The sequence below is a fragment of the Anastrepha obliqua genome, chromosome 6, assembly GCF_027943255.1.
Source record: "Anastrepha obliqua isolate idAnaObli1 chromosome 6, idAnaObli1_1.0, whole genome shotgun sequence".
Lineage (NCBI taxonomy): Eukaryota > Metazoa > Arthropoda > Insecta > Diptera > Tephritidae > Anastrepha > Anastrepha obliqua.
Genome location: NC_072897.1, coordinates 9849404 through 9859875, shown reverse-complemented (window position 1 = coordinate 9859875; position 10472 = coordinate 9849404).

Below are 10472 nucleotides of genomic sequence, written 5' to 3'. Positions count from 1 at the left end.
TTTATCAGGATAACGATCCAAAGCATAAAGCGGGTATTGTACAAAGCTGGCTAATATATAACTGTCCTCACTTGATGACGCCGCCGCCACAGTCGCCAGACTTGAATGTCATTGAAAACTTGTGGTCTATACTAGAAACTAATATCCGGAAACATAAGATTTCTAACAAAAACGACCTAAAGGAGGCGCTGAAAACGGAGTGGACGAATATTTCGCCAGATATTACAAAAAAACTGGTGACATCAATGCAAAATCGCCTTAAATCTGTTATAGACAACAAGGGTTATCATACCAAATATTAAAAATACTTCAAATTATGTTTAATATTAAGTTTTTTATAATTATAAGTAACTGCATAAAATAAGCTGTGACCTGAAATTAACCAGTATTTTTGGTTTTCGTAGTTTAAAGTTATTTAAATATATATTTTCACAATAAATGAAGTTATTTTGTTAAATTTGAGTTTTTTTTCTTTTTAATGGTACCAATTTCTTTTTCAAATTCTTCTTAGTTTTGTAGTTATAAAGCTTGGGATTTGAGACTATGCACTGCATAAAATAAGCTGTGAGCCACTGTATGTATTAATAATGGTGTAAATCAGCTCCTCAGGGTTTCTAGGGTTCTCTTCTTTTCGGGAAGCCTGCTAGTTGGACGCCAAATAAAATTCACCTCCTCTGGTTTTACAAAGGACTTTATTTAAGTTGAAAGCAATACTATGTATTTCGACTGAAGTGGCTAGCTTCTAACAAGTGGTCGTTTCAAAACTCGTGCAATGAATGCCCTAATTTTTGCGTAATCAGCAGAGCTTTGATTTTTCCCTTCCCCATACCTGTTTGTCCATTTTTTTTTATGCTGATCACTCCCGTTGCATTTTTTGTGTAGCAACAATTCAGTTTCTCTCGATACTCGTTTGGTCGCTTTGCATTGCAATTAGGCTGTACTTATTGATACCATTGTTTTTCCTAGCATAAGGTGACAATTCCGTTGAAGTAAACAATGCTTTTGCACACGGTGCCAATATCATTATCATAATTATGTTCTTAACTGATGTCAATATGTATCTATGTGCATTTTATATCCCAGCATCAGCTTGGTTTACAATGCAATCCAGTAGTGGCGTACTGGAGGGGAAAATAAACTTGTGGATCAATGTCATTGTTAACTTATACAAGGAAACCCATTTGCAATATACATATGTATATTTGGTTTGAATAACAGATGCTAGCCAAAATTTGATAACAAATTTGACACGTTTATTCGGAAAATTTTGAGTAAATCTGCATCTGGGTTAATTTTTTTTTTTTTTGACAAGAGTTGTTCGTCAATTGTAGTATTTGGCCCTTGTTTGTAGCATTTCATATTATTTTCAATAAACCTGTCCCATATTGGCGGCCGACGTAGCCGAATGGGTTGGTGCGTGACTACTATTCGGAATTCACAGAGAGAGTAGGTTCGAATCTCGGCGAAATACCAAAACTAAGAAAAACAAATTTTTAATAGCGGTCGCCCCTCGGCGGGCAATGGCAAGCCTCCGAGTGTATTTCTGCCATGAAAAAGCTCCTCATAAAAATATCTGCCGTTCGGAGTCGGCTTCAAACTGTAGGTCCCTCCATTTGTGGAACAACATCAAGACGCACACCACAAATAGGAGGAGCAGCTCGGCCAAACACCCAAAAAGGGTGTACGCGCCAATTATATATACTATATATATTGCTGATACTAAAGCGAATTTATCGCTTTGTAGACGTTGACATCTCTCACTTTTTTATCAAAGCGAATAAATCTCACCATTTCGGTAAAATCATTTGTACTTAAGATGTTTGCAAAGAAGTTTTGCATGTTCCATAAATATAAAAGTTTCAAATTGTTTGCTTCGTATTCTCTCTGACCATACAAAACTCCAATTAAAGCTTTGAATTTCCTAAAACTCTGCAGGCTTCTAATGCCATGCAAGATATTATATGTTTATGCACATGATGGTCGATTACTAAAGAAAATGCGCTACTTACTTCATTATTCATAATATTTCTTTTGGCATATCCTATTTAACCAGATACATATTTGAAGATATTACGAAGCGGTAATCTTCCACTACTAGACTTGTCTTGTAGTTCTTCCCAGCAAGTCCCGTCTGCATCAATTTCATTCTGATTATCTTGTCATTTATATTATTTAAATTTTCATCTTCAGATCTTTTACGCGTTGTATCTTCTTTTACGAGAATTCAAAATTTTTCCAAATTTATTATCACTTCAAAAATCTCATCTTGATTCATTTTCGATTTCTTCTGACTCAACTTCACTGTCATAGAGTTTATCATCCTCAGAGCATTCCACTGCTATTCAGGTTTTTCGAAATTTCAGAGATTTATCGTTTTGCCATTTTCAGGGCTTATAAAAATAAATTCACAAAGAGTAATTACATAAAGTTTATATTTTTAATTATTTTTTTATTATATTATTATATATTATATTATTATAAAATGTAAATGGAATATTCCTGACACATTCTATGCGTCTTGATATAAATGAACGAATGAATGTGATATGTTTGAATGTATTGTTTTGCATTAGAATTACGCTTGCTCCTGATTTTTCTTGATAATTTTCACTATCATACTGATACGCAATAACAATTCTAAGAAACTCTAAAAATTCCAATAAAAACTTTGCAATTATTCAAAACGAGTAAATTTGTGATTGTGAAGCAAATTGCAGGATGCCTTTAAACTTTAACTGGTAGCAATCATTTTTATATACATATATATAAGTAGTCATGATAAAAAATTATTTTGTATGTATTTGTTGAGTAATAAAAACTTATATTCATTTTAAAGAGTTTTCCAATAAAAGGTGTTATTGGTGAATGGATTGCGCTATCGAGAGATGATTAACGATTTTTTATGCCCGGAATTGGATGGTATTGATCTGGACAACGTTTATTTTCAACAAGACAGTTCTACGTGCCACGCAAGCAACGAAACCATTGATCTTTTACGGGAAAAGTTTCCGGACCGTGTTATCTCTCGAAGAGGTGATCACAATTGGCCACCGAGATCTTGTGATTTAACACCTTGTGACTTTTTCTTCGTGAAAGAGAAGGTCTACGCCAACAGCCCAGGGTCAATTCAAGACCTCAAAGATGGAATTCGTGAGGCTATCGAGGACATAGGACAGCCACTTTCCAATTCGGTCATGGAGAATTTCATGAAGAGGATATTGTCCTGTAAGCGTGGTCGTGGTGCCTGATGGTTTTTTCCACTATTAACGGCATACCTTTCTCTTCATAATGAAATAAACATCCAATCATTTAAATTAAAAAATATCATTTTTTCTTTGAATATCAAAATAACACCTCTGTTTGGAAACCTCTATACTATTTTTCGAGTTATCACTGCAAAAGTCATGACATTGTTGCCAGAAAAAAATTTAACACGAAGTAGTGTTAAGCCCTGGTATAAATATAAATTGAAAAAAGCTTTGTCTTGTCGTTTTACCTAGTTCTTAAGTTCTATTTGATTGAAATATCATTTTATGTAAAATTATATGTTGAAATATCTCACATCGCATGTATCAAAGCAAGGGTCGGCAAGGAAGCGTACTCGGACCAGTACTTTATACTTTTTTACATCAGATATACCTGAAACGGAGAATATAATATATGTACAATATACAATTGCTGTTACACCCTTTATTGGGAGAACGTAATAATTGCTACATATACTGAAGAAGGGTACGTCTAAAATATAATTATTGTTTTTACAGACCACTTAGATCTAATATGAGCTTAAATTACTAATATATTACTATAATTATTAAATGAATTAGAAGAAAGAGTTTAGAAATTTATAAAATTCATTCTTTGAAACCGAATGGTTAATGGTAGTAAAGGGTTAAGGTATGGCCCTTTAGCACTGCGACCATATTGATCTATTGTGCACCCTATGCTGTCTATTGACTGTTAAATATGCTTAAGAATTGTACCAGCTCCTTCTGAGGGAGTGATTGAAGGTATTCATCTGTAAGCATGAACTTGTTTAAAAACCTTTTCCTTCTATGCGTCAACCCCGGACATTCGATGATGAGATGTTCTATATACTCTTCATCTTCGCAGCAAAATCTGCAGGTGCTGGTGTTAGTCCGATCTGCCCCTTTTTTGGCTTGAAAGTCTGCCTTTTCGTTGCCGTCATATCCCTCATGTCCTGGTACCCAAATTAATGAGACATTGTTTTTGGATGCAGGTTTGAGTTGTAGGTATAGCTATCTAAAGCTTTTAGAACTGATTGGCTGTCCGAGAGTATTTTAATCTTTACTCTCTTGTGGTTTCTACGTTGCATGATGTTTGCTGCTTCCATTATTGCGTCTAGTTCCGCTTGGAAGATGGTGGTGTCCCTGGTGAGAGTGAATGATTTGTGGATTCTGGGCCCCACTACTCCTGCTCCTATACCATAAGGTGTTTTTGATCCATCAGTGTACCATTTTTGTGAATCATCATTCATCCATTTTGGGTTTTTTTTCCACTCGATCCTCTCAGGAAAGGTGACTGTGTATCCTTTTGTGAAACAGAGGGCTGGGTCAATGTGGTCTGAGACTTGAGCCATGCTTATAGTGTTTTTGATTTTATTTAGGATACTTAGGTGACCGGTGAGATTGCCTAATTTAAAATTTTTTTTCATGTGTAGCATGTGTGCTGCTTCCTCTTGGATTGCTATATGAAGTGGTGAGGGATTAAGGAGTGCTTCCATGCCAGCTGTTGGGGTAGTTCTCATAGCCCCTGTGATGCATAGGCAAGCAAGCCTTTGTACTTTTCCCAGTTTGGTTATCGCTGTTTGTTGGATAGATTTGCTCCACCATACTAGTGCCCCATACAGTATGATTGGTCTAACCATTTGGATGTATATCCATATATACTAGGGCTGAGGCCCCAGGATCTCCCTAGTGATTGTTTGGTTGTCCACAAGGATTTCGTGGCTTTTTTTGTTATATTATTTATATGTGATTCCCAAGTGAGTTTTTTATCTAAGGTTAAACCTGGCGACCGCCGTAGCCGAATGGGTTGGTGCGTGTTTACCATTCGGAACTCACAGAGAAATCGTTGGTTCGAATCTCGGTGAAAGCAAAATTAATAAAAACATTTTTCTAATAGCGGTCGCCCCTCGGCAGGCAATGGCAAACCTCCGAGTGTATTTCTGCCATGAAAAAGCTCCTCATAAAAATATCTGCCGTTCGGAGTCGGCTTCAAACTGTAGGTCCCTCCATTTGTGGAACAACATCAAGACGCACACCACAAATAGGAGGAGGAGCTCGGCCAAATACCTAACAGAAGTGTACGCGCCAATTATTTACTGTTAAACCTAGATACTTGACCTCTTCCTTTAGTTCTATCACTGTTTCATTTATTTTCAATGTAGTAATCTCCAACTTTCTTTTTCTTGTGAAGGGGGTCATTGTGGTTTTGTTAAGGTTGATCAACAGCCCCTCCTTTTTACACCATTGCCATGTTCCGTTCAAGGCATTTTGCATTAAGTCTGTTAGTGTCCTTTCATGGTTGCCTTTTACTATAACAGATATGTCATCTGCATAACCAATGGTTATAAATCCCTTATTTTTTAGGTGCTGCACCAAGTCATCAACTAGTAGGGACCATAGCAGTGGAGAAAGAACTCCTCCTTGCGGACATCCCTTTACTGTTGTGACATTAGGTTCAGCTTGGCCTAACGAGGCTTTAATAATCCTCTGATTAAGCATTGGGCTTATCCAATGTGTTAATATTGGGTTTGCACCTCTTTTCTCGAGTGCTGTTTCCATGGATTTGTAATTTGCGTTGTCGAAGGCTCCCTCTATGTCCATAAAGGAACAGAGGGCTATCTCTTTTTGATTTAGAGCCTTTTCTATATTGACAACGAGTGTGTGCAGTGCTGTGACTGTGGATTTCCCTTTTTGGTAAGCAAATTGCAGCTTATGCAGGGGTTTTTTGAAGATTACTTCTTATCTTAGATGGTATTTCATTGTCTTTAACATGAACGACGATAAACTTATTGGTCTGTAAGATTTTGGAGAATCAGGGGGTTTGATACCTCCCTTAAGAATAAATATTACCTTCACTTTCCTCCATATCTTTGGAATGTATTCCAATATTAGACTAGCTCTAAAGATTTTCACCATGACTCGGATCAGTTCCACAGTGCCTTTGGATAGAAGTGCTGGGAATATTCCATCCGGGCCTGGTGATTTAAAGGGTTCAAAGGAGTTAATTGTGATTTTATTGACAAATGAGACCGTCGATCTCCGTTGATGGTGAGTTACCATGTCTAGACTATTGTCGATTGATAGGTCATGACTTTTAGAATCTGGGAAGTGAGTCTTTAGAAGAAGCTCTAGTGTTTTTACGAATGTCTTGGTAATAGTTCCGTTTGGACCTTTTAGTGTGCCTATGGGACTTGAGTCACCTTTGGAGAGTGATTTTTGGATTCTATAATAGCTGTTGCTGGAGTATCTTTTAGATCCTCGCAGAAGTTTTTCCAAGAGTTTCGTTTGGATTTCCTTAGTTCTTTGTTATTTAGTTAGGAATTTCCTATATTCGTTAGTTAGGAATTTCCTATATTCGTCCCATTTGTTTTTTTTTCTTTGCAGTATTGAATAGTTTCCTCGTTGCTTTCCGAAGTTTGGCAAGTAAAATGTGGAAAACTTTACCACCCCATTTACGTCAAAGAGTATGTGTTTGTGGTTAGACATTGAGTCCTCATCCGAGACTCTCCAGTTACTGATCATATTCAAGGATTTGTTAGTAATTAGAGTTAAATCGAGTACCTCTTGTCGTATTGCGTTTACAAAAGTGAGTTTATTACCCCTGTTTACTACTGTTTTGTTACTAAGTAATAAAAATTCAAGGAGTGACTCACCTCTGTTGTTTGTATTCGAGCTACCCCATGCCACATTGTGGGAGTTTGCGTCGCATCCAATTATGAGGGTTTGGCAATACTCCACTAGGCCTCTGATTTTCTTTGGTGGTACTATGTAGTCGTCTCCGGGGAAATAAGCTGAGGCGATTACGACCTCTCTCTTGCTTCCACCAAACTCCGCTTCGATCAGTATTGTTGATATGTCGCCATCCAGGAATTCTGTGAATGGCAAACATTTAATGTTGGTATCTATGATTATCGCAGCCCTAGGTTTGACAGCGCTTTTGTCATAAATTACCCGTGTGTTTTGGACATTGAGGCCTTGAGGACGGCCTCTGTAGATCCAGGACTCTTGGCCCTATGTTGATACCTCCGGCAAGTCTTCTGCTAAGCTGAGTGGTAGCAACCTTAGCATGGAGAAGATTTGCCTGGAGGCACCTCATTTTGTTGGTTCGTTTTCGGAGTCGTTGGGAGGACTTTCATCCTCTTCTTGTAACTCCACTGCCTCCATTTGGTCAACTAACTCTTCCGTCGTTATGTTTTCAGCTTTCAGCCTGAGGATCACTTGGATGAAACGGTAGTTTACCCTACTATTGTACTCCTGCGGGCTGGCGGCTGATTTTTGATCTACCGCTACGACTAGCCTTACGTTGGAGCCTCTTTCGGCTTTTTTTAGCAGGCGCCAGGAATCAACATTGAGGCCTTTATTCTGCCCCTGCACAAAGTCCAGTATCTTGGCTGTCTCAACTTTGAGGGAGTTGGGAAAGTACCCCACTGCGATCCGAGAGTGAGGAATTTTGGGCTCCTCTGTGGCCCACAGTGTTGCACCCTCCCACGGCGACGCATTTGAAATGGCCGCCTTGACCCATTCTGCTGACAAGGTATCCTGCCTTGTAAGTAGTGCCCAAGAACGCTGGTTTTGTGGCCATGTTTTTCTTCGCCAGTATTTTGTCCAACAGAAGTTGTTGGATGGAGTCCATTTGTTCGGTCGTCAGTACCGTATTAGGGTAGTCCCTAGCAAGAACTGCCAACCTGACTCCTGTTGTTACATCTTTGTATGTGGCAGTGGGTTGCCACTTTTTGCTTAGAGCTGCGTCTTTCGATGTGGACGGACCATCATCTTTAGGCCGCTTTTTGGCTGTTGCTTCGGGTGGTGTGTCCTCAACCGACCTTAGTCGTTTCGGCCCCGTCGTTGTTCTTCCGGTGTTTTTGGTAGTCATGTTCTCCAGCGCCTTAGCATATGCTTCTTCTCTGGTTATCTCTGTTTTTAGGAAGTGTGCAAATCTTTTTCTGCCCGCACCACTGAGCTTTTTTGGCTGTTCCGTTGTCGGCCCTTCGCCATCGGTGTTGTTCGGAGTCGTCTCGGTAGTTCTCACGCCATCAACTGCGGACCGTTCCTCCTTATTAGTTTGAGGCATGGTGGCCTCTTCCTTTTGAGGTGTGACCGCCTCTGTTTTTTGAGGTTTTTCGTTAGCCTCTTGGTTGAAGCCTTCTTGGCCATTTTTCCGCCATTTTTTGTTTTATTCAGACTGGTATTCATTTTGTTCCCACGAGTAAAGGGGTATATCGGTCACCTACGCCAGTGCCCCGGTAGCGCAGGAAGGCATTTTTGAAATGGGGCCTCGCCAGGGCGCTCCAAGTCCGCATACTAGCGACTACATCCCCCTCTAGCCGAACATCCCTCGACGTACGCTGTTCCACCTTGGATTGGGGATTTATACTTACCCAAGGAAGTTTACTCTTCCCGCCCGACTATATTAGCCAGGACCCCAACAGAGACATGACCGTGCTGGGGTATCCTGTTTCCAGTGGCCACCACGGGGAGGAATAGTCGCACTTCCGACAGTCTTGCAGTTACGGCACAAGGTCCACGAAGGCCTTTGCGTTGTTCCCCCTACAAAGACTGCCAGAAATGACCACCTCTTTGAAACCGAAAAGTCAAGCGGAATAGAACTCGAGATCTCATTGAATTCTCTTAAAGCGCGGGCAATAGGATCATTACACGCATAATTCCTGTTAAGAAATTTAAGATGAAATGGGTAAGTATTGCGTAACGATCTAGTAGGAATATGAAAGTAAATGCAACGCAATAGGGATGAACAGTCCACTTCTCCTTTAATTACACTAAAAACAAACGACAGTGAGAGTATTAACCTTCTACTCTCTAGAGAGATTAGGATACTTAAAATCATACGGAATTGATAGGAAGGGATAGGATTTAAGAATTTTAACGAACTGAGAGAATATTTAAAGAACAGCGTCTGTACACGTTCAATTCTCTCAATAGCAAATTGGTGGCAAGGCCTCCAGATAAATTTTGCATATTCTAATCTAGAGGGAACAAAGGAAGTAAAAAGTAATTTTTTAGAGTAAGGGTCCGAGAACATCGATCTATTACGATGTATAAAACCTAAGACTGAGTAAGAAGTGGACACAGTAAAGTTAATGTGACTGTTGAAAGAAAAATGTGAGTCAAAGATCACCCCTAGATCTTTGAATTCATGAACAGATTGAAGTAAAATATTTTCAATGCTGTAAGATGACTGGCAAACATTTTGAGTTTTGGCGAAAGTGACAAGAAAGCATTTCATAATATTTAGAAAGATGCCAGAGTTACTGCACTAGCGAACGAGCACATTAATTTCCGTTTGTAACATAGGAACATCCTCATATTTTCTAATGGCCGAAAATATTTTCAAATCCCCGGCATACAAAAGAAAGTTGGCAAATGAAAAACAGGTACAAATATAATTAATAAATAGAACGAAGAGAAGAGGCCCTAAAATACTGCCTTGTGGAACCCCTGAAGATGCAGTGAAAGGTTCCGAACATTTACCTTCAATCGTTACTACACACGTCTATCGGATAAATAAGATTTCAACCATTGAAAGAAAACAGAATGGAAACCAAGCGAGGCTAATTTTCGTAAAAGAATTGTATGAGAAACTCTATCAAATGCTTTAGAAAAGTCCGTGTAAACACAATCGACTTGAAAACCTTCAGCAAAAGTTCCAAAGCAGTATTCACCTAAAGCAGCCAGGTTGCAAAGTACATCTTTTCTTTTACAATTCCTTCGAAAAATTTGAAAATAATAGAAAGCTTCGAGATCGGCCTATAGTTGCACACATCATTCTTTTTGCCACTCTAGAAAGTAGGGGTGATAGTTGTGATTTTCCAATCGTTGATAAAAACTTCCGAAAATAGAGATTTATTAAAAACTAATTAGAGAGGAATGACAATAGCCGGGCAGTTTTTAAGAAAAATGACGGACAGCCCATCTTTATCAGTCTGCGAAGAAGGTTTTAAGCCCAAAATCCCATTCTCAATGTCCAGAGAAACCAGGTTTAAATAGCCAAAATTCAAAGATAAAGATGGAAAAACATGATAAGGAGAAAACGAGTACATATCATTACTAGTCAAATTAGATTTGAAAAAATCGGCAAACAAATTGGCTGATTTGTCATTAAAACTACACGCAGAAGGAACTCCAGCGCCCAAGTTGATAAGTGTACCATGGAAGTTTAAAAGGTTGTTTTTAAATTGTGGTACATATTTCATAAAAATTTTGAGC